Source organism: Otolemur garnettii, unplaced genomic scaffold (genome assembly GCF_000181295.1).
Source record: "Otolemur garnettii isolate 467f Iridium unplaced genomic scaffold, OtoGar3 scaffold00028, whole genome shotgun sequence".
NCBI lineage: Eukaryota > Metazoa > Chordata > Mammalia > Primates > Galagidae > Otolemur > Otolemur garnettii.
Genome location: NW_003852423.1, coordinates 983,187 through 1,008,686, shown reverse-complemented (window position 1 = coordinate 1,008,686; position 25,500 = coordinate 983,187). Strand labels below are relative to the sequence as shown.

Sequence of the window (25,500 nt, the reverse complement as noted above, 5' to 3'; positions counted from 1 at the left end):
TCTTCTTTGATGTTTAAAAATATTCTGTGTAGGTTTGGTTTTGCAAATTTCACATTTTAATTAACCTTGTTCAACTGGATTGCTAGAATCAGTTTTATTAATTGAACAGAAACATCTCTAACAATCAATATTAGTTAGGGACACTGTTAAAAATGTTTTAATTAGTTGGAAATATAAACAAATTAAGGCAAAGTACTTAAATTATTTTTAAGTTAAAAAACTTATGTCTTTATATTTGTTAAAAATTTCATGTACCTGTATATTTGTAGTTCTCAAAAATATTTTTTTTCCCTCTACAACTTCTTAAAAGATTCCAAGTATTTTAATTGCTTGGAAAAGTACATCTGGCTGGATAGAGAACCATTGGTGCCTATCTTCCCCACACTGATCTTTGGTGTTACTGGCATCACTTGTTCTTTATGTGAGACAATTGTTTTTAAAGGTAGTGCTACAACTTTGATCATTATGATTTTCTAAGGTTGGAGACTACTTTTAGAATTAAAAATGGGAAAGCACTTTATTTGAGAAAATGACATAGCAACATGGTAACAGTGAAGGACTTGGAGAAAACAAAGTTGTTTTAAATGGCCCTAAACAATGTTCAAGATGATTCTCATATTAAGAGCCTTTACATCATAACTCTCAGAATGTGTCCCCCAACTTTGCACTCCTGGATCAATGGGCATAAATGTCCAGGAAGGCTGAGGTATCATTTACTTGCCCTTGGTCACAAAGCTCACAAATGGGGAAGTCAGTATTTGTACTACAAAAGGGTGGCTTCTAAGCAGGTACTCTTACCTCCCGCACAAAAAAAGTAGAAGTGCCCCTCTCAAAGAGTACACAATCTAGCTGAGGAGTCAAAACATGAACACAACTAATTCAATAACAAAGGAAATATAAGAATTTAAGTTAATAAACAAAAGTCATGTCACAATGTGATCTGTGCACTGAGGTCAAGGAAACAAGTCACTGCTGGCTCGATGACCAGAGGACACGGCTGCATAAAGGAGCCTGGAAATGGACATGGAGGATGGGAAGAATTTAATGGGAGGTGTCTCACATATTCAAAATAGCAGGAGCAAAAAGGACATAAGTAAATAGGTTTGGCTGGAGTGAATAATTTATATTCAGAAATAGTGATGAAGGTAGAAAAACAGTTGAAACAATTGTGGAAACCTGAAGGTCTGTGGAGGTAAGACTCAATCCTACTGGGATGAATATCTATGCAAGGATTGTGAGCAAGTGCCTGGATCAAAAGCTGTTTGAGAAAAGTAATTATCAGTAGCATGTATAGCACTGTTTGAAGAAAGATTGCAACTACGTGTGGAAGACTTCAGAATGTACTGGTCAATTCTAACCTACTCATATATTACTCAATCTTAATTAAACTTATAATATTATCATCTTTTTTTTCCTGCAAATGCTGCTACTTCAAACCACGTAAAGAAATTTCTAAAGGATGGGTAAAGTTGTTTCATTCATTTGCTTCTGAAAATGCATAACAGATGCTGTCAATGGCCCATCCGGATCTCCTTGCCTTCACATCTGCAATACACAATGGCCAGACTTTGACTTCTAACTGCTACAGCTGTATTTATTTTCTATTGACTAAGGTCAGGAGTTAGCATACAAATACCCCAGCTCCCTCTCCCTGGGTGCCTATTGTACACTGTTTCCCAGCATTCCCCAGCAAAATTAAGTTTTAGTTGTACAGTGCAACAATTTACTTGTTAAAATACAGCTTTTTTGGCTACCTTACGGTCCCTTACACTTCCCTTATTGGAATTTTCTGGAATCTCCTCCCAAATGAACAACTTAACAATTGATTCCTTGCATCAGAGCCTGCTTGGAAATGGGAGATGGACTCAAACTACAGCATATCTAGGTGCTTTAGCTCACTCACCATGACTCAAGTTACCATTTGTGTTCTCACGGTCTCAGGACCCAGAAAGTATCTCACTTTACCACCCCACTCCAATCTTCCCTGATCGCCCAGGTCACAGTGCTGTGTCCCTGTGCTGAATCTTTAACAATTACTGCCTGTACCTTTTATCTTTTCTGTATCACATGGTACCCGATGTGTATATCTTATCTTCTCACTTACTAAGCCCCCATCTAGAAAACAGAAACTTTGTTTCTTTGTGTCCTCTACAAGGGTGAGATATAAAAATGACTGTGCCATTCAAACAGGTATTGATTACTACTTCCCTGGTTGACTTACAGACCAGAAAACCTGATGATAAAGGGGGAGTCATACTTTTCTTGCTTACAGTTTAGATATGGTTCTTTGCACAGATATAGTTGGCAGAGTGAGAAAAAGTAAAAGGACCAGCAACCCTCAATTTGGTTTTCTGGCTTCAGTGACAGCAAACTGTTCCAGGACATGTTCATGTTCCTTTTTTTTTTTTTTTTTCAGGATTAGTTGAGAATATAGATGAAACTAACACAGTTTATGTTTCTTTTACTCAGTGCTAATTCCATCATTCATCCATGTTCTTATTCAACAACTGTTTATTGAGCATGTGCCTATATGTCAGGCACGAGCCTGTGCACACTGGCTAGGGGCAGAGAAAATATGATTTTTGCTGTTGGGAGCACTTAATAGTCAAGGGGGAAATCAGAAGAGGATGAAAAACATGCAAGTAAAAAATAACCCCACAAACATTAGAATGACAAGAAGTGGGGCTATGAAGGAAAAACACAGAATCCAGGAAAGAGAATACCAGGAGGGAAAAGGACTCCATAGATGGGGTTTGTCAGAGATCTTCCTGCTATAAAGAATGAGCATGTGAGCAAAAAACTGATTTCTTATCCTATCAAGAAATAGCATTCAGGCTCTTAAAATGTTTACCCTATTCCAGTAAAAAAGAGGATTTTCATATCCAGCATGTTAAGAAGACTTCATTAGTGGGGGAGCACACAGGAGGCGGTGGGCCTCTGTGAAATTCCAGGGCAGCAAGCTGAAACCTCATACCTCTTTCACTGAAGGTTCCACCTTTCCATTCTGCTTGAGAACTTCCCTTACAGGCATCACACATACTTTTAATTCTTGTGTTATATAAGAATTCCTGTCTCCACTGGTCTTGGTGCATATACCTGAAATATTCAATTTAATATAAACAGGTGTAGAATGCTACATATTCTATGATGGGTAGATGACCTAGTTCCTAAGATTCATTGATCCCTATTCCTTTTATGTCAAAGAGAGGCTACTTTCCTTCAACTCTTATGTAGCATTTGCACTGCAATGACTTCTGCATATATCTGTTACCCTGTTAAATAGTCTGAGGGTCTCCGCAGCATAATCCATATATATATTTTTTTTTACCTACAAAAGGTACTCCACTAATGTTTGCTGAAAAATTAATAATACTGTTAATATTCATGGAATGCTTAATATTTTTCAAGGACTGTGATAAAAGCTTGGTATTGCTTAAGATTGTATGAGCTTTAGAGTCTGGTGGTCTGACCCTTTTGAGATGGGAAACCTGTGACTCTGGGGACACATGTGACCCTTGAGATCCCTAAGTGTGGTCCCTTAACTTAATCCAAGCTCCCCTTTTAATAAAGAGATTTGTTCTGTAAAATTTGGATTCAGCCAAAAGGTCCCAATTAAGGATTCAGAAGGCAATATGTGGCCCCAAAGCCAGAGGTTCCCCACTTGTCCTGGAAAGAACCTTACAATCATCATTCCTCAGAGTTTCTATCCATAGAATCCAGTTAATAATTCCTAACTCATAACTTGGCCATGAACATTAAATGACAATACATGGACAGCACTTAAGCACAGTGCCTAGAGTACATTGTAAATGCTGAACTTTTAAACTCAGATGATCCCACAATAGTGCCATGTAACACATGAGGGCACCGAGGCTTGGAGATTTAAATCACATTGTGAATGACGTGCACAGATCAGTCAAATTCTATGGGACACTGTACTGGTCAGGGTTTAGGTTAAGCTGCTAGGGAGAAGAAACCAACCAATACACGGGCTTAAATAAAAACATTTCTTTCTTTCTTATATAACATTTCAAACTGGCAGGTTCTTCAGAAACCAAGATTCTCTTCACCTTGCTGCTCTGACATTTCCTAGAGCAATGTTACAACCTGTGGTTGAAGCTGGACCAAAACCATGTGCAGTTCCAGCCAGCAAGAGAGGGAAGGAGCACAGAGAGTAACTAATGTCTTAGAACACAGATCCAAAGTGCTGCTGCATGTGGTTCACATTCTATTCACAAGAACTCAGCCACATGGCCACACCTAATTCAAGTGAGGACTGGAGATGGCAGTGTCTGGCTGGTCGCTCAACCTACAAGTCTTTCCCCAAATCAATGAGGAATAGATTTGGTAGACAGCTGACAATCTCTGTCATGGGCTCCAACACGTATGCTTTCAACATAAAGAATGTAAGTTCTCATCCCATAATTATTCTTTCGCCAACTCTGTGTAACAGTTTATTGTGCTAGTTACTTGACCCTCTAACTTTGGGGATAAATTTACCATGCACTTAATAATTACATTAACTAGTGTTCTACCCCTTCTATGAAAAACTATCAATCTTTCAATGGCTTCCAGCCAAATTATATGCTTTTAGTAAAAGGCATGAAAAAAACAACTGACAACACTATACTTGATATTACATATGTGGGAAGTAGAAATTGAAAGAAGTTCAATGGTAGGCTTACTTAACGGTAGGCTTTAAGTATTGTCAGCCAGTAACTCAACCAAATCTAGAAGCCTGGAAAAAGACAAGCACAAAACTATTATTTGTCGAATGCCTCCAAGTATCTTAAGTGTCTTAATTCATTCACTATGCCCCAACACTGTACTACAGACTAGATGCTATCTGCGCCTTTTAGAAGGTTAGTTTCTAGCTTTACATAATTATTTCACTTTACTTTTTCTACCATCTTACAGAGGAGGCATTTAGATGAATAAACAGATAGATGTATGAAGGTAAAGTTAATTTGTCTATGTCTTCTAGAAGGCGAGGTTCCAACTTTACATAAACTTTTCCATTTTACTTCACTACTACATTACAAAGTAGGCATCAGAGATGAAGAAACTGAGACTCAGAAAGCAGATGTCACTTAGCTAGTCAATGACAGGACTTATATAAAAACCCAGATCTTTCTGGCTCCAAGACCAATGCCTTTTTCATGATTCCCAATCCTCAGATCCAACTATACCATACATATTAACAGTGCCTTAACCAAAAAGAATATGTTGCACACTTAATATCATTATCTGGAATTTTTTTCTTTCCTGACTTAGATGATACATACAAACTACTTATGCCAAGGATGTAGAACCATGATGGAGAACTACGTATATGGGCACACATCACAAGTGGAATTAAATGTAGAAAGTCAGCAGCACTGACCCAAGAATGCAAGTAAACACTCTGAGGAATACTATTAAGCACATGTACATTTTCTACTTCACTGCTGTGCAACTTAGGCTCTTAAACTCCTAAATATCTACTTAAAGTATCTATCAACTGATGATCAGGCCTCTGGTCTTAATACCTGAATATTTTAGATTCTAGAGAACTGTACATATAACTTCAAAAGCAATAGAGTCACTGAACATTTAAATCATTTAAATGGATTAATTACTTTGTCAACTGAATAAGCACAAAAATGTGTAAGTTTAATAATTGTACAAGATCCATTTTTTAAAAATGCTGAATTCTATGGTGGATGAGAGGGACTAGAAAACCACGGGTGTGTTGAGACGTCATCATCTGAGAACATGTACTGAACACCACGACAGACCTTTTTCTATCATATCTTTCACTCACCCTCATTATTTAACATGCGTGAAGGAGAAATGGGAGAAGAGAACACTTCTTCTTTGATGGAAGATTTACTTGAATCTCTTGGTCTCTATACCATGAGTTACAAAAAAAAACAGAGTTTTTTCTACATGTTTCCTGTTGTACATTTTCATATACAAAACTTCACATATTCAGGCACAGTTTTTTTGGTCTGAATTTCTGCATTTTAATACTTAGATAAAATGCAAAAAAGTAGTAAGCTATTTACTATCCCAGTGGGATACTAAACGAAACCTAAATGAATCTCTGGAATAAAACTGAGGATTAAATCACTTTACACAAAAAGAAAAAATCTATAATGTGTCTGGATTGTTTTTGCGATAATTATTTTCAGCATAAAGTTAAAAAAGATGACGATGTCTATCATAGAATCCAAATTCAACTACTACATTTAAATTATTTCTCCATCTGAGAATATAGACATTGTATCTTCAAATCACGAGGACAAGAGCTCATAATAATATGACCTTAAAATATTCTGGTGCTTTTATTTTTTTTTATTTTTTTATGTTTTATTTTTTAGTAGAGACAGGGTCTTGCTCTTACTTAGGTTGGTCTCAAACTCCTGACCTCTCAGAGAACTAGGATTATAAATGTGAGCCACCATACCCAGTCTACATTAGGAAAGTTTCAAAATAAAAAAGTACGAAAAGGAAAAGTGATTTTATTTTTTATTAAGTCAAATACATAAATCATGTATATATTAATGCATTTATGGAGTACAATGTGCTGATTTTATATACAATTTGGAATGCTTACATCAAACTGATTAACATAGCATTCACCTCACTTATTTAATTATTGTGTTAAGACATTTATACTCTACACTTAATAGATTTGACATGTACCCTTGCAATATACACCATAGGTGTGGTCCCACTGTTTCCCGTCCCTCCATTCAACCTTCCCCCTCCCCTCCCATCTGCCTCCTCTTCCCTCCTTCATCCTGGGCTATAGTTGTGTTTTATCTTTCATATGAAAATGTGGGTGATTATAAATTGGTTTCATAATAGTACTGAGTACATTTAATACTTTTTCTTCCATTCTTGAGAGACTTTACTAAGAAGAATATGTTTCAGCTCCATCCACATAAACATAAAAAAGGTAAAGTCTCCATCTTTTTCTAAGGCTGCATAATATTCTTTGGTATACATATACCACAATTTATTAATCCATTCATGGGTCGATGGGACTTCGGCATCTTCCATGACTTGGCTATTATGAATTGAGTTGCAAATATCTTTGTTGTAAAGTGATTTTTTGATCTTTTGGATATAAACGTAGTAGAGGAACTACAAGGATCGAACAGCAGGTCTACTTTTAGATCCCTAAGTGTTCTCCAAACTTTTATCCAAAAAGAACATATTAGCTTGCATTCCCACCAGCAGTGTAGAAGTGTTCCCTTTTCTCCACATACATGCCAACATCTCTGGTTTGGGGATTTTGTGACGTGGGCTAATCTTACTGGAGTTAGATGATATCTCAAAGTGGTTTTGATTTGCATTTCTCTGATGATTAACGATGATGAGCATTTTTTCATGTGTCTGTAGGCCATATGCCTGCGTTCTTCAGAGAAGCTTCTATTCAAGTCTCTTGCCCACGATGAAATAGGATCACTTGTTCTTTTCTTATTAATAAGTTTGAGTTCTCTGTGGATTCTGGTTATCAAACCTTTGTCTGAAATATAACCTGCAAATATCTTCTCCTATTCTGAGGGCTGTCTGCTTGCTTTACTTACTGTGTTCTTGGCTGTGCAGAAGCTTATTAGTTTGATCAGATGCCAGTAATGTATATTTTGTGTTGCTTCAATTACCTGGGGGGGGGGTCCTCCTCATAAAGTATCCTCCCAGGCTTTTATTGAGAAACAGGAAAGTTTCAACTGAAGACGTGAACTTGAGGTAATATTCTTTTTAAGCAATTTCATACAGAATGAGTATGATATGGTCATCAGAATTATATGCAACAATGTTTTATTTAGGAAATTAAATTGCAGAAAAAAGCATTTTCACTTAAGAGAACTCAAATGCTTGTATAACTTAATTTCTCTTTAAAAGAAACCAATTACTTTTAGTTCTACTTAATTCTTTTTTCTTTTTTTCTTTTGAGATAAGGTCTTGCAATATTGCCCAGGATGGCGTTAAGCTCCCAGGCTCAAGTGATCCTTCTGTCTCAGCCTCTCGACTAGCTACGATATAGGCATGTGCTACTGCATCCAGCTTTTAATTCTTTATTTGACTTTATTTGTATCAGCATGGGTCATAAAAATGGTGAGAGCTCTTATTTATAATACTATATTAATCAGAATCCATAATTTCAGAGTTTTCAACTGTTATTTCATAAACTTTAATAAAATAATTGTATTTCATCTAACAGTATTTTTTGACAATTACAAATGTAAAATCATCTTCCAAAATACACAGAAATTTCTAGCAAGCATAGATAAGATAAGATTTCCCTATTTGTAATATAGCCAACCTATCTTTTCACATGGAATAGTTTGTGTTGTGTTTAGTTCAAGAACTTTAGCTGTACATTTATTAAGATAATTTACTTACATTAATTAAGAAAATATTTGCATACTTTTATTAGAGAACAGTAACTTCTACATGCAGTTAACATATTGCCTTTTAATCTGCTTTTTTTTTCTTAGATACAGTGACTATTTTTTGTGTTATTCAATATTTTTTCTAGTATCTTATACAACCTGCTTTGAAAATATCCTTCAGATCACTATATTTCTTCTTTGAGGCATTGGTAAGTCAAAGAAAAACTGACATTTATAGAAGGAAGACTTCTACCATGAATCCAATCAGTTAAAATAAAAATTGCCCTTGACATTCCCCCCAAAAGTCAGTACATCTAGAGAGAAGCACCTCCAAGAAGAGGAAGACCTGAATTTTAGGATGGTCACATCTGTGTTCCTGGGAAAGCTTTTAATGCCTTTTGGGATCTCAAGTATTTCATCTGTCAAATACAGGCAACAAAGAGTACCTCATTTGTCAAGAGAGTTTCTTTGGAAACCTTCGAATTTAACATTTAGTCATTATGACTAAAATATGTGGTTCCCTGGAATCAATAAGGGATAAGGTGATCAAGAAGATGAAGGTGAATGGGTACCCTGTCATCTGTGCAGGTCGGACCTCCATCAGAAAGCCCAGAATGACAGGTTCTGGGAATTTTCCCTTAGGACCAGGCTAATCACACTTTTCAAGCAAGCAAGAGTGTAGTCCTGCCTTCCTGAGCTGGCACCAGCTCGTTTTACTAACTATATCAAGCCATGCATTTCATTTGGTGGCAACCTTTCTTTCTCTAACCTTTCAAGAAGAACAAAAACTTTCTTTTTTCTGACTGTAAAAAATCAAATTATGCCACCTCATTTCAAGGAAAAGATGTGCAATGGCAGCCAGACCAAAAACACCATTTGTATGCAAAGAGAGTTAAGCTACTGGAAAAGTACCCTTGCCAGTAGAGTGTGGTATCATTAAACACAGAACTAAATTTGAAGCAGAAGTAGTAGGAAAAAAATATATCTTGAAATGTGATAGGGTCCATTACGCTTCTTGATGAGATTGCTTGTCTCTCCAATACATTACCCAAAGGCGCTTACAAAACAGGGAATATATTACATTGGAATTATCAGAACTTTTCTAAGTAGGTCAAATTTTGAAGCAAAAAAGGCTTTATATTTTATGCAGTGTTACCAAAAAAAAAAAAATCTCAGGAGTTGTACAGCCAAGGTGCTAATCACTTTTTAAAATAAATTAAAAAAAACTTACGACTGCATAAACATTAAATGTACCACTTTAAAATGCAGAGTCACACACCTGAGGCTGTTTGTTCACTGTCATCTGAATTCAGTTTTCAATAATAAACTGAATTTTTTTATAAACTAAATTTTAATTGTATAAATATCTTTATTCATTTAGAGCTTAGAAAAGTTCAGCTCTAAAACAAGTTTAAAATCTAACATACCATTTTGAACCAAACCAACTGTAAATATAAAATACTTTTCCTCCTAATTACTGGGTTTTCATTTGTGGTGTTATTACAAAACCACAAAACACTGATATAATGTTTTTAATAAAACTTCAGTTTTCCTGTAGGTAAATTTATAATAACAGGTTTACTATTTGTTTTTATAACATTTAACATTTTATAACATTATAACATTAGGCTTTATCATATGCCTAAAAGTGTCCTATGTAGCAACGTGATCACATAAAAATTAGCATCAGAACACAATCAATTCGAGAACAAATTAAACAAAAGAAAGTTAATTGCTCTGAAAGTCAAAACTTCTTTTGAGAATCACCTCAAATAAGGAAAGTATAAAATTGTAGGTCTTAAATTTATAAAATGTAGTATGTTTATAAACATTAGAATAATATGGCTCTAAAAAAGTAGTTGTGAAACTAAATAACAACAGCACCGTCTTTGGCTTACCTCTGCCATAGCACCTGAATAGCCCACCATCAAGCACACTACTTAGGTTCAAGCAGTGAAGCCCCCAGTGAAGGTGCCATCTGGGAGTGAATACATTAGGCCAATAATAGTGTATTGTGAATTACTGTGAATAAGTCAGGCTTGACAAATTAATATTAGTAACTAGCAGGACTGAAAGGGGAACCTAGAACGGTTTAAAGGGAACCATTTAAATGGGGTGTAAGAGAAGAGAGAGCAGAGTAGAAATCTCTCAGTCATGGGCCTTAGCAGGTGGGAGAGAGAATCACAAAAGTGAAAAAGAGAGACACTAAAAAAGCAGAGAAATTCTCTTTAAATAATTGTACACAGTATCTAGACCAACTTCTTATTCTGAAGATGAAGACGTTTGGGACCAAAGAAACCAACAGAAAGGAGAACGCCGCCCTAGAAACGGACTCTGCTTGTGTCCTACTTTTCCCCAGCACTGACATTTACTATGCCACTTGTGTTTCTTCTGATGACTAAGCTCTTTTGGATCAGGCCTAAAAACCTGTTCAAAGTCTTACAAAAATTCCAAACCAAACAACATCTTATTTATTGTTAGTCAAAATCTAAGCTAGTTTCGAATGTTAATCCATTATCATAATGCATGTTGTAAAAACAGAAAGGTGGAGGAAAAGTAGAAGTAAATGGATAAAGGATTTTAAAATAAAAATAATCAAAGCAATAGAAAAAGCTCATAGTATGTTTTTAACCTCACCATAACGTATGGTTATTCCCTAAACTTAACATCCTTTTATATCCTTTGTTTCTTCCTTTCATGTGGCTTCAACTCATATTCCACACTAAGCCTCTCAAATCTCTAGCTCCAGTTCTACAATCTCAACAATGACTACTTCTCTATTTTGAATTGCCCAGAAAGGGCAAACTCTTAGATGTCCTGCTGCCATAGCAAGTACAAGTGCAGACAATGAACATGGTATTTCAAACTTCCTGAAAGAAGACACAGCACACAAAGTCAGTCTCAGTCTGTATATTTCTTATCCTCTGCTTTCTTCTGAGATTCTGCTAACAAAACCTCCATTCTACCACTGTGTTTAAATCACTGTCATCTTGACCTTAGGCTCCTCCTTTTTCCACCTTTATCCTTGAGTGCAGATAGCCACAGGGATGTCTACTACTTCTTAATGGTGCCATTGCCCCCGCCCTTGGTGCCAGACCTCACAGCCACGTGTCTTCTTTTCTCATTAAGCTCTTTTCCCCCATCCTTGCCCTTCACAATCCATTCTACAGGCATAGGCATTTCAAAAACTCTAAATTCACATTTTCTATGGGGATACAAATATATCTAGCATAATTTTAATAGAAATCAGAGAAACAATGAGCAAAATTTTCAGAATTGTGTTTACCCTTACAGGGGAGGAATTCACAGAGGTGGCATTATTTTAATGGTTAAATTCCATTTTCTACTTGGTTACAGGTATCTAGAAGTTTATTATAGTTATGCAAACATATGCAACAAAGATAATATTACATATATGCACTATTTTATAATCAAGTAAAAAGAAAAGTTTTTTTTAAAAAAAGAAATAGGTTTTCAAAGGTTTTGAGTAAATGAATCTATTAGACGTTTAAGTTTGTTTCTTTGGGGGATTTGGGGATTTTGTTGTTGTTGTTGTTTTAATTCTGAAACTTCCTACACTTCAGCATAAGAACCAATTTCATAGAGGTTCCAATTCTGATGCAGGAAGTCTAACATCCATTGGGTGGAGCACTGTCCTCTATTTCTAAGCACATAGATGAATCTGTTGCAAGATAATTCCATAGAGGTAGTTCATATGAATTCATATTATTTTTATTTGTTCACTTTTTTCTATAAAGAAGTCTCAAGGCAAAAACCAAATTCAACTCTCACTTACTACATAAAGCTTTGTGTAAAAAGACAGTAAGAAATTTCCCACTGTCCAGCAGAAAAATTCTAGTGAATCTGCCAAGGCTTTATGTTGGGCACTGAGCAGGTCTGCACCACAAGCTATGTCAGAACATCTCAGCCTTGGCACAAATGACACTTCAGAGCTTCTCAGCCTTAGCACTAATGACTAAGCACTCTGGGCCACTGATATCTTTGTTGTGGGAAGTAGTCCTGGCACTGCAGGTTGTTCAGTAGCATCCCTAGCCTCTTTCCAGTAGATGCCAAAAACATACTTACACCCTAGTTGTGACAATCAAAAATATCTCCAGACATTGCCAAATGTGCTCTGAGAACCAAGCTGCCCCCGGTGGAGAATGACTAGTCTATGACCCTCCTGAGGGTTCCCTCTGTAACAGTACCCCAGAGGCTTTGACTCAGGAACACAGATAGAAAGAAAGCGCTGAATTCAATCAAGCATTTTACACTTCAGAAAAATACATTTAGACCAGCATAAATAGTTTATTATTATCTCCTTGAATACTATACAGTTATAAATGAATAAAAATAATTTATAAATATACTGCCACCATGCTACCACCTAACAGGCACAATATAAGGGTACATGGCGCACCTCCTGGGTGAAGGGCTAAACTACAACTTGGACTCTACCTAACAATGTAACCAAACAATGTAACCTAATTATTTGTACCCTTACATCAATCTGAAATAAAATATATATATATATACTGCTACTTAAGACAATAACATGGCTCCTTCATAGTCTTCATACATTTGTTTCAATTACTCAATAGTAAAACTGAATAGTCAATATGTCAAAATACAATGCAAGAATTTACATTTTCTTCCTGTCTATTTTATGTTAATAAGCTCCATGTTACAAATCCCATTTTTTTATCATTTATTAGCTCTTTAGCATTTGATATGGGTAACTACTCCTTCCCCCAAATATGCTAATCTTCTTGTCTTCCTTAAAATTTACAACCTTCTGGTTTTCCCCTTTCTCTGGCCACTATTTATCCAGCCATCTCACTAGCTACTTCTCCTCTGCCTGTCTTCTAAATTTTGGGATTTGGCAAGTAGTAGGCCCTCAGTTTTTCCCACTTCATACCATCTCCTTAGGTGATCACATCTATTTCCATGGTTTCACATGCCATCTACACACCATCTTCTCCTACCTGACATATCCCTTGAATGTTTAAAAACCATGTCAACCGAGATGTCCAAGCTTGCTCTTCTGATTTTCCCATCTTCATATATGATATCTCCCTAGGCCCAGCTGCTCACACCTTAACATGGATCATAACTAACACTGCTCATTCTCACCTTCACATCCAATTGTGTACCAAGTACTATGAATTATACAGGATTTCTCGCTCTATTCCCTGCCCCTTTCCCCACAGCCACTACTTCATCCAGGCTGATGTCATGTCTGGACCAAGCTATACTGACTAGTTTTCTAGCCTGTTTCCATATCTCTACTCTTGTCCCTCATGAATCTATTGTCCACTCAGCACCTAACTTAAAAATATCATTCAGGTCACGCAGCTTCCTGCATAAACTTTTTAATCACTTTGAATTGCACTTGAACTGCTTGCAGCCCTGCACAATCTGGTCTATGCCAACACCTCTAAACAAAGCTCCTCCTTTTACATTTCAGCCATACTCTTTACTCTTTCTGAAAATGGCTAAACTCTTTTTCACTTTCGCACATAGGAGGATCTTTCTATGTCATTCAGGCTTAGCTTAAAGTTAATTTCATTTAAGAGACTTTTCCTGATCTCCCCAAATGTATATGTTTTGCCATATAAATATTTAACATGTACTGTACCACATAATTAATACAACACTGCTATGCCCTATGTGCTTCATTTCATTTTACAGGTTGAATAAACCAAGGCCTAACTATATTACTTAGATACCCCCCAAATCACAGAGTCACAGGCTTTGAACCACAGCTCTCTGAGCCCAGAGTTTGAGCTTATCCTCACACATGTAGATAGTCCAGTGAAGTTAGAATATATTTTATGAACTATAGTTTCACTTATTTCATACAACATTATTTCACCCACTAGTCTGCAAGCTATGTTTTTTTTTTTTTTTTTGAGACAGGGCATGATAGCTCTTGGGCTAGAGCAACCCTCTTGCCTCAGCCTCCCAAGCAGCTGGGCCACAATGCCCAGCTAGTTTTTCCATTTTTAAAAGATGAGAGTCTTGCTCTTGCTCAGGCTTGCCTCGAACTCCTGACCTCAGGAAATCCACCTGCTTCAGCCTCCCTGAGTGCTAAGACGATAGGCATGAGCCACCATGCCCCACCTAGCCTGTGAGCTTTCTAGCAGGAACTATGATGATTTTTCTCTGATTCTCCCGTCCAGGAGATGCCAAGCAACTGTGAATAAATGATCAAAATAGTAAACAAAAAGGGAACTTATCTCAAGGAAAAACAATGCTCTATCTGCCAAGACTTTAAATAAATTTTAATATTAAAATTTTAACTCATTAAAATTAATAATTGAGGTAGTTGTTATTAAAATTTATTGTAGTTTTAGTGTTATCATTTATTGATTTTTTAAGTTATGAAATTAATATTTATGACATTTAAATAAAGGTTTTAATAAAATAATCTCCAAAAAGCAGTAACATAAAAGCACTGACCAATGTTAAAGATTAGAATAGAAACGGAGTATTTGGGAATGTGAGGGCACTGAAACTCAGGAACTCGGTGGGCAAGTTCACCAGAAATTATGTCAGTGCACAAAGAAGTGGCTGCTTACAAGTTAAACAGCACTTCTGCACCTGTCTCTAACCATAAACAAATGCAGAAATTTCCAACCCCAAACACTACTTTATGAGTAGTGCATATGTTCTTATGAGACAAAGACATCAGTGAAAAAAAACAGGGATGATGGAACAATTCTGGGAAACAATCTGCAGTGGCCTGTAAGGTGCTTCTTGGCTTTTGCAAAGGCTTAAGAATCCAAAGATGCCCGGCTCGGCGCCCATAGCACAGTGGGTATAGTGCCAGCCACATACACTGAGGCTGGCAGGTTTGACCCTGGCCCAGGCCAGCTAAACAACAATGGCAACTGCAACAACAACAAAAAAATAGCCATGCATTGTAGTGGGTGCCTATAGTCCCAGCTACTTGGGAGGCTGAGGCAAGATAACTGCTTAAGCCCAAGAGTTTGAGGTTGCTGTGAGCTGGGATGTCAGGGCACTATATCAAGGGTGACATGGTGAGACTCTGCCTCAAAAAGAAAAAAAAAAATCCAAGGATGCTTTATAACAATAACCCTTCTCACTTCATGCCCTCCCCCACTGGGAGGCCCCAACTCTCTTTATCCTTTTCCTTCTCTCCAAAAAGATAATATGGTTTCAAATCTCTTCCAACATTTTTACAGGTAAAGCCTGGCTGATCCTGTCACAATGACACAAATATTGTAGTCAATGAAGGAAAAATAAAGGAAAAAAAATGAAAGATTGAAGATTATATCAGATTGCCTGATAAAAGTCAAGTCAATCATTTCATGTCTGGGCTAGAGCAACCCTCTTGCCTCAGCCTCCCAAGCAACTGGGCCACAATGGGTGTTTGCATTTTAGCTATAAATTTCAGACCCTTCAGTGAAAGAAAAAAAAAAATTAAACACCATTACTCTATTGGAGGGGAAAAAAAATTCTCCCAAGTTGTGAAATTAGCCTCTCCCTTCATTCACACATTCAGTTCTATTTTTGCAGTTGTGCCAGTAATCTAAAAGAAAAAGCACTGAAAGTCAATTCCAGGTTTCTAAAATGTCTGACTGTGCATGTCCCAGTTCTCTCTAGCACCTCCCAGAAGATTCAGCCAATTTTTATTTCTGCAGCGCATCAGTGTTTATCATTTGTTTTACAACAGCACTGCATGTTCTTGAAAATTGACTTAGATGTATTTCACTCATCCTCTACAAAAGCTCAAGAGAGACAAATGGCCTTAAAAACAAAATTCACCACTGAGGCATGGTTAATTTACTAAACAAGCATTTCTTTTTTTACCCTCTCAGCTCAATATTTACTTCATTACAGTGGTAACTCCACCTCCACCCCACCAGCCTCTGTATTTGTCAAGATTGATTGACAAATTTCCAGCTTGTAATTAGGCATTATGAAAATTCACTGTAGGAAAACTATTGCTAGAGAAAAGCTTTTCCATTCAGCTTGCTTTATAGAAATACTGATGGCTTTCACCTTCAGAAAGGCTAAAAGTAAAACCATGGGTGGATTTTGACTGCACATGTTTGAATAAACTTAGCTGTTATGGGAAAATGCTCTAAGAAGTGGTTAAATCAAACAGACTTGGAATAAAATTCTGGCTGTCTCTTTTCAACTGGGTAATCAAAGGCAAGAAGTCTAACTTCTCTGTGCCTCAGTGTCCTTTTCTATAAAATGAAGACATTGATGGTATCACATAGGGAATAGGAAGGAGTAAATAAGAAAACTACCCAGTGCAGTGCCAAGTTCAGGGTAAATGCTCAATAAATGGCAGCCATTACTACTGGATGAATAATACAGAAAAGAAGTGGCACAGGGAATGTCCTCACCTCCCATCTATTGCCATCCTCAAAATTTTACCATTGTCATTACTAATGAAAAAAAGTATGTGAGCTACTTGCAGCCCTGACAGAAGTCTTAAGTGGACTTGGAGATTTCTATCTCAAAGAAGGAAAGATGAGGGCTGGGATGATAGGCAGCCTCTCAGGCCCAGCAGGGTTGCAGATACTCATTGCATCACACCTCCTTACAGGCATCAGAGGAGTTTACCCCAGGGGCTTTTACCTCAGAACCTACTCTTTGTTCTGTGAACTTTGACAAATCTCTACTCCCTCATCCTAAAAGTCAGAGTGGACAAGATAAGCTCCAGGAGGAGTGCTTTTTTCTTTTCAGAGAGAATTAATTCAGAGTGGGGGCAGGGACAAGAGCAGGGAGTTCTCAGGGTGCTACAGGAAACAGAGAACTCCGTGGAGACTTCTCCTAGCCTGGCATCATTGAATAATCAGGAGAAAAGTAACATCAGAGGACAACCAAGCCAAACCACACACAGTGTTTGCCTTTCAGTCATCACTCTAATAATTTCAACCAAGAGTTGTGGGACTAACACACAGTGAGCCCTCTCTATGTTTCTAGCAATTTGCAGAATCTTTGCATGTACTGGTTCACCGTCCCTCACCCTTAGGAGATTATCTTAGTTTTCAGGTGAGGAAATAGGCACAGAAAGGTTAAGAAACTTCCTTAAGGAAATTAGATTACAATGGAACCGAAATTTGACCCCAAACAGTCTGGCTCCAGAGTCCACCAGTCTTCACTCTTACTCTCCCCTATACCCACTCCCACCAGCAAAACCACCATAGTCTTGCTTTCTCTGACTCATAATTTAATTTTCTGTAATAATATTTCCCTAAAACTTATATTACTGATCTGGTATTAGCCCTTAGGAGATTTTAGGCCTCTTTTAATTAATGTTTACAATGGGCACATTTTGAAATACTGCAGTTCAACTAGATTGACAGGGTTGGGGAGCAGAGGGTGCCACGGAGGTGAGGAAGACACAGCACAGGCCTTGAACTCAAACTGTTGAAGCTATGTGGTAGATACACAGGGAATCCACACTGTTCACGCTCCTTTTGTTTGTGTTGGAAATTTTCCTTAATACTAGCTCAGCACCCATTGCACAGTGCTTATAGCGCCAGCCACATAGACCAAGGGTAGCAGGTTTGAACCCAGCCTGGGACAGCTAAACAACAACAACAACTGCAACAAAAAATAGACAAGTGTTGTGGCGAACACCTGTAGTCCCAACTACTTGGGAGGCTGAGACAAGAGAATTGCTTAAGCCCAAGAGCAGGAGGCTGCTATGAGCTGTGACACCACGGCACTGTACCAAGGGTGACATAGTGAGACTGTCTCAAAAAAACAAACAAAAAAAAAAAAAACAGAAATTTTCCATAATAAAGGAATTAATAGCAACAAAAATATCAACCACATAGAAGATAACAGAAGAAAGCTATTTCAGGATCCAGAAGGATAAGAAGCTGCAGTAGACAATGCCTCCACTGAAAATTCCAGTCTAAATTTTGAGAACTGAGATTATAAGAATGTATTTTTTAAAAATTTTACTAATTTGAGGATCCTCCCTTCCAAAGACCTTTGTCTTCTCTATCTGGAAAAATAAAGACATTCCCAGAGTTGAAATTTTTGCTCACACTAATTTTTGTTGTTGTTGCTGCTGCTGTTGCTGCTGCTGATGATGATTGGAAAACCTTTTGCTTCCCTCCTTGTGACTGGTTTACCTTGCCACAGCCTACAAATTGCTGAAGACTACTTGCAAAGCCAAACTGAAAAATGTCCACCCCAGTATCTTTTTCACAATTCCCTTAAAAGATTGAAAGAAAGAAACTTACCCATTCTGTTATGCATTCCCACTTTGCCAAAGTGTGCTGTGGTTTCGAAAACTAGCCCAGTTCTTCTGAACTTTTCTGTATCCGTTATAATATTAAAGAGCCACAAGGAAGGGAAGTGGTTAGTCAACTTGCTAATTTTATCAGTCCCTCCCACTGGTTAAATAGTACCTGATGCTACAGACGCAAAATCAGTTTTCCAGCTCATTTCCCTCCTACAGCACGACTTTATAGAGACAGCACAACTTGGAGGCAAAGAGAGTGACTCTGGTTTGTAGTCACGAGATAGTTAATGAATGAACATTTTATTACTATTAATAAAAAGCCTAATAGACTACAGCAACCAGCAAACCAGTGATTCAAGAAAATGAGGAGGAGGAAAGAAAATGTCTGTCAGATTCATACTCTGAGCAAACTCAGTTTGGGTGGAAAGGGGAGTGATTTTTAATGTAATCAGAGGACGTGTGGGAAGTGGCTGGGCTTTCATTTGCTGATAAATGATTCTGTGCTGGACTGGAGCCAGTTTACCGGATATAGAAACTTCCACAACTTGGGGCCCTGGCTTAGACGACTGTCTTCCTCTGGAGCTTAGTAATTAAAACACAGGACAAAACAGCAAATACATGCCTCTGAATGAAGGAAAATTCAACATCCTCTGAAGAAGAAGCTAGGAATTGTTTTCTAGACTTAAAGACCTACAATGAATGAGAAGAAAATACAGAGCCTGAGGCAGAAATTAATGAAATGAAATGCCTTTTCTGTTTTAATCTCACTGCAGAAGATGTAGAGGCTAGGTGTGGTGGCTCATGCCCATAATTCCAGCACTTGGGAGGTTGAGTCAGGCTTACTATGGGCCAGAAGTTTGAGACCACTCCAAAAATTTCAACATTTAAAACATTGTTAACCCAGAACCCTAGATTATGCAATTTTTCTGAGCTACTTAAATGGGTGGGATTTGAATTAAATCTGCAATACTCACTTTGAAGTGCACTTCCCACAATGTTTAAGGATTATGGCATTAAGAAAAATAGTATCTGAAAACCAAATCATCTTAAAGGCTCATTAGCCCTTGCTTTTTTTTTTTTTTTTTTTTTTTTTTGAGACAGTGTCTCACTCTTTTGCCTTGGAAGAGGGCTATGGCATCATCATAGCTCACAGCACCCTCAACTCCTAGGCTCAAGAGATCAGATCCTCTTGCCGCAGCCTCCAAAGTAGCTAGGACTACAGGTGCCCACCACAACTCCCAGCTAGTTTGTTCTATTTTTAGTAGAGATCCAGGTCTTACTCTTGCTCAGGCTGATCTTGAACTCCCAAGCTCAAGCAATCTACTCATCTCAGCCTCCTAAAGTGCTAGAAACCACCATGTCCTGCTACCTCTGGCTTTTGATTGGCTGCAAAAATGTCCCTTCAGAGAAATGATGGCTTATTATGTCATCATTTGTGATAGTTTCATAAAAACTTAAACTTGGTAAACTGAGGCAGGCTAAGGAAACCAGCAATTCTCTACTTGCTGTCACCACCCCCAGCTCAGTAACCTGTAAGTCAATAATACTTCATAAAACAAGAAAGAGAAAAACTTTGGGGAGTCACTGCATTTATTTTCTACCTTGCAAGTGTTTTCTAATTAGATATAAGAAAATGTACTGCACAGAAGTGAAATATAAGCAATACCTTGGTCTGAGATCTCCCCTAGTCATTTCTTCTGAAGAGCAACAACTGCATAGTTTTAGGCCCCCAAAGTCTTAACTTTATATTTGGCTGAGTTTACAATGAGAGTAAGCACCTGAAATCAACACTTCACTATCGTGACTCTGTGGCTTTAGCCTCTCTCACATCTGTAGCTTTTGTATCTTCAGGGAAGGAAAAGGAAAAGACATGGAGTTGTAGAGAGGTAAGAAGGGAGGCCTCCTTACTGCCGCCTTCTCCAAACTCTCCCCAGTCTCCCCAGCCTTCTGGGCTCAGTGGCGCCTCTTCAGCCTCTTCCCAAAGCCTTCCTTTTCCCTGTGAAACACACCTACTTATGCCTTTCTGAAGTCCTAAAGCATGTTTCATCATCCTCTCAACCTAGCTGTAAATCATTTCTAGTAATGTTTTTCTGAAAGATGGTAAAGCTCCTTTGGACTGACGTATGTTCTCAGTGCTCACCTAGCACATTAAGGTTCTCAAACGTAAAAACCCATTTTTAAAACAAGTATTTTGTAATGTCTCTTTTACTAACCTAAAATGAAACTCACAGATTATACAACCAACCTCCATACAGAATTTCTCCAAATAAAAACAGCATATTTTTTTAATTAATAAAGTGCTTCCAGGCATGAGTATTTACACATTTAAGAAGTCCTCTGATGCCTGCCTTACGAGGAAGTAAATCTGAATTGAATAGACATAATAAGAAGCTAGTTTTCTCAAGAAGGGTAGGAAAATGAGATTAAATGACTGAGTGGTTGCATAGACATTTGCATAAAATTATGTACTAGAGTAAGAAACAATAAAGCAGACTTACAGGCACATGATAAAATAAAAGGAAAATAAGATTAACTGAAGTCTAGATAACATGCCAAGGCAAATTATAGTGAAATTATGAGGCTTAGCATCACAGAACTTCCCATCTGTCAAGAAAGTGGGCATCTGGATCTTTATGTCAAATATTTTAAAAATATTGTGAAATACTCTTTAAACTATACAAAATCTGTCTTCAGGCTGAGATGATTATTAATTGCTTGATTAAAAAATGTAACAACATTTACAAAATATACAGTGTCAAAGACATGGTATTCAGTGTAATAAGCACATAGCCACATACTTTGATCTCCTATGGTATGTATAAAATTCTGTATCCAAAATAGACTCTGGAGTATCTGCTAATAAGTTAATAGGGATTCTCTATCAGTTTATAATTTTTTTCATTTTCTGTTTCTTTGCGGTTTTCTCTAATTTATCTAAAATAAAGACATAAGGTTTTACAGTAAGAAATAAGCAATGGAAAGTTTATTTCCATTGAAAAATTAGAGGATGTTAGTTATGGAAAGCTCTTTGAATACATTCATAAAAGACTACAGTTAAAATGAGAAAAACAAATTAAATACCCAGTTCTGCTCCTTCTCAAACAGAAGACCAGTTAAAGACCAGATGTAAAAATTAAATTGTCTGCAATTCAGAATAGAAATGTGCTCAAGTAATAGATTCATCTCCTTGTGTTCTAGATTATATATCATTATTCTATCTCTTTTATTAGACAGCTAGAGCCCACCCAGGCAGGATTTAAGTCTGAATTGTGTCATAGAAAGCATTCAAATAACTGCACATTAATTTAAAAATACCTAAGGCTTTGAAAGTGGTAAAAAATAAATTTTCCTATGAGCAATAATAATAATAATATTAACCTTTAAAATGAAGTTGCTTCAGTAATTCAATTACCTTTTTCCTCTTACTAAATTTGTATTAGAAGCTGAGTCATGTTTGAATTTAATAAAACTATTTTATTAACTTCTTCTAAGGTTTAAAAAATAATTTATTAAATTTCTCTTCTTGTAAGTCAGTCTTATCCTTCACTCTGCTGAAGACTTGGATTATGTTTTATTCCTATAAAAACTTATTTTCCCCCAAATTAGAAATATTTAACTAGAAATGTTTCAAAGCTGATGCCTTTAGGGACCAAACACAACATCCTGAAAAATAAGCTTACATTTTTAAATATCACACATAATAAGACTCTTTAAAATATACATCTATATATACTACAAGTCCATAATGACTATTGATTTTTTGCAACCTAGAAAAATGTACCACCAGAGTGTATAGAGAGAAACTAATAGAGCCATAGTAATTGGTGTAGAAATGATGATATGGTTTTCGGTGATGTTACCTTTTTTCCTCTCTTGGAAGTAGAGTCATGCATGGTACTAAATGACTGAGCGGTTGCATAGACATTTGCATAAAATTATGTACTAGAGTAAGAAAAATTCACCCTTTTTCCTGTCTTAAGTTATATGCTGACTAGAGTTTTAGTCTTTAAATATATGTTCAAGTTTATTCATTTCAATTCTGCAGAATCAGAAGATTATACAGTTTGTGAACTAAATCTTTCCTTTCAGTTGTATCTTTCAATTTTGATTACAAAGGCAAATGTTTGCAGGTCTGAAAGTTCCTAGTTCAACAATGTGGGGGAATCCAGGGTATACAACAAAATTACCAATTGCCCAGCATAAAAATAAAATCTCACAAGCATAGTATCATGCAGTACATCTTTCTGAGATGCATCCCAAATTTAATCTCTCTAAAATGCTTTAGGCATTTGACTAAACTTGCTGCTAAGGTGATTATTTTTAGCCAAGACTTTGCTTATTGACATATGTTCAAATAAATGAATAAACCACCATTGGAATGCAATGATTCTAATTACTTGCTGAAAAGAAGGAGCATTCCAGTATATGTGTGTGTGCACTCACATGTGCATATTCCCTAGTAAAAATAACATATAATATTCAACGTTTCTGATAACCAAATAAATGCAAATCATAATAGATTAACATTTTTACCTATTAATTGATGCTAATAGATGACAACAAGCATATGATGTGAAAAGCACTGCTTGTAACAGTGTAAATTGGTACACCTTCCCGAGGGGGTGGAAGTCTCAGTATATCAAGAATCTTTTATAAGGTTCACAGTCTTTAAGACTGATCCTATTCCTAGAGATCATTTCTAAGGAAAAAAAAGTCAAAGTTATAGATGGTGAATTTTATAAGTCAATGTCCATCACACTACTATTTTAAAATGTCATTGAACAGCTGCAAATGGTCTTATGCCCAATGTAAGGGGAATAATAAAAAAATTACTGTAAAATTACATAAATTATTATACAAACTTCTACAAATCATAATATTGAAAATATTTAATAATGCTAAAAAATTCATAATAGTAAAAAGATATAAAAATATGCATGTACATGTATTATGATCAAAACCTCACACCTCCCACAAAATTTGCCTACAAATTCAATAGAATATAGACCAAATGAGTAGCCCTGAGTGTGAAAAGTATAACCTTAACCTGTCCTTTAGCTTTAGGGTTTTTATTTTTACTTTGGCTTAGTGGATTTTTTTTTCTTGATAAAGTGAAGCCTGTCTGTCAACCCAGAAGATTTAGGGTGAAAATCAACTTCATATTAATGGGGAAAAATTGATCACCTGGTTATCCTTTTAGTTACTCCATAAGAGATTAGATTACCTTAAAAAAACAGAATGCTAAAAATCACATCCTATTTATTGCAAAGTGAATAAGAAAATTCTTACCTAGGGCAACAGTGAATGTTGAATTTAAATAAATTGAAGAAGAAAGAAATTTAACTTTACCTAGCTCTTTAATACAAGACACTTGATCAATTTTAATTCATTTAATTATCACAACAACCCCAAAGATACATTTTCTTACACCTATTTTATAGATGGGGAGACCGATCTACCCAAAGATTAAGTAAACTGACCAAGGTCTCATATTTGGCAAATGAAGAACCAGAATTGATAACAGTTGGTTCTGACCACAAAACCCCAATGTCTGACACCAGACTAAGACATTTCCTTGGGAATACAAATAATTCACATGTGGTTGTCTTAAAATTACAAACAAAATCTTTGAGGATCAGAATAAAATGTGCCTTTCTTCTTTAGAGTTAATGTGGTGGAAGATGAGATAGGAGGCATCAGAGAATTGGAAAAAAGTATATAATCAAATATGTAACTGAGCTCATGTTTTCTGAAACAAAAGCCAGGACATATTACAACATACGAAACAAATGAAGTCCAGAAGTTTCATGTTTATGTAGCCACCATTTTCCCAATGTGTAAGGAAAAAATACTTCTATATACATATACGTATGTGTGTATATATGTGTATAATACACATACATATACGTATGTATGTATATACACACACACACAATGTGACCATAAACATCGTGGGAAATTTAAAATAGTGTGCAATTTAAAACTGCACACAGACTTATGGCCACCCTGCACATATGGATAGCTAACTCATCATCATACATATTATTTGTAAATACCAAAGTAAATTCATAATTATTTTTGTTTACTTTAAAAAGAAAGTTGCAACTATTATACAAATAATTATAAAATCAAATCATATCCAAAAATAAATAAGGATGAAAGTATAATAAAAACCACTTCAAAATCCTATACTGTACAAAAAACCAGTGTGAACAATATGGCAGCCTCCTAAACTTTCTATGCACATCCATAAAATCTTAGTAGTGCTCAAGAAAATGAAGGTTGTGTAAATTATGCCAGTTGTGCAGCTTGTGACATGAAGCGGGTTTTTAACACACATGGGTCTAACTCCCACAGTGATGTTCTTCTACTTCCACATTTTGATGGGTGCAGTGGATGAAATGCTCCACAAAGACACAAATGGAGAGTTCTTTTGTTTGTTTTTAATACCATTTCTAAAGTATTAGGTGGCAAATCTCTGCCATTTGCTATTATTTTCTTTTGAGCAAATCATTTAATATGTAGGCTGAATGTTTCCTATCTATAAATAAGGGTAATCACCTCCAGAGTTCTTAAACAGCCAATGACTCAGTGACTAAATGCAATTCAATTTTAGCATCTTTAAAAATCTGTTTCAGAGAAATGCAACAAGTTTAACATAAAAACTAAACGCAAATTTTTACAATTTCAAATGAAGAATTAAGATACAATTGGGCTATGTGTACTGACAACCTATCATTAAGATCCATGTTCACTACCTCCTTACATTGACCACCTTCTTAAGTTGACCTAATTTTCATAGACTAGATGTACACCATATGTATGTATTAGTACAGTAGGCCTAGTTCTTTATGTCGGCCTCTTCTGTATATTGAC

At 36.3% G+C, this 25,500-nt stretch overlaps 1 protein-coding gene across 5 annotated transcripts in view; it reads right to left on the bottom strand.

Moving 5' to 3' along the window:
* HDAC9 (histone deacetylase 9) overlaps window positions 1-25,500 on the bottom strand; it is a 906,973-nt gene that overhangs the window by 686,788 nt on the left and 194,685 nt on the right. The gene's annotated exons all lie outside the window — the stretch shown is intronic.